Source organism: Lethenteron reissneri, chromosome 12 (assembly GCF_015708825.2).
Source record: "Lethenteron reissneri isolate LAM-NWPU_2019-01 chromosome 12, ASM1570882v1, whole genome shotgun sequence".
Classification (NCBI taxonomy): Eukaryota; Metazoa; Chordata; class Hyperoartia; order Petromyzontiformes; family Petromyzontidae; genus Lethenteron; species Lethenteron reissneri.
In genome coordinates this window covers 2,212,970-2,213,368 of record NC_083790.1, presented here as the reverse complement: position 1 = coordinate 2,213,368, position 399 = coordinate 2,212,970, and positions in this window count along the sequence as shown.

Below are 399 nucleotides of genomic sequence, written 5' to 3'. Positions count from 1 at the left end.
CTCACCGCACGGATCCCTGCGCCGGTCACTGAGGGGCAAAAGTGACGTATTTTGACATCGCGAGCAGCGTAAACTTGCTCCGTCGCATGTGCTGTAACGTCCCAAGCTGAGCCAAGTTGAGAAAAGGCACCGAGACGCGATGCACTTTGAGAGAAAGTTGCAGAAAAACAAGAAACTAGTTTTCTGCCGCGGCGCGACACGCGCGAAAGGTGGTGCGTGAAGTGGCTCCCGCATGACTTAGTTGTCCGCGGCGCTGCCTGATCGCACGGGCGCCGTTAGGACCCCCGCAAGGACCCCTATGCCCCAAGCATGCATAGGCGGCCCGATAGTTGCCTGTTCGGATTCGCTCATTGCTCAATTTGCTCCGCACTCCCGCGCAGTGCAATCACCCTAATTATT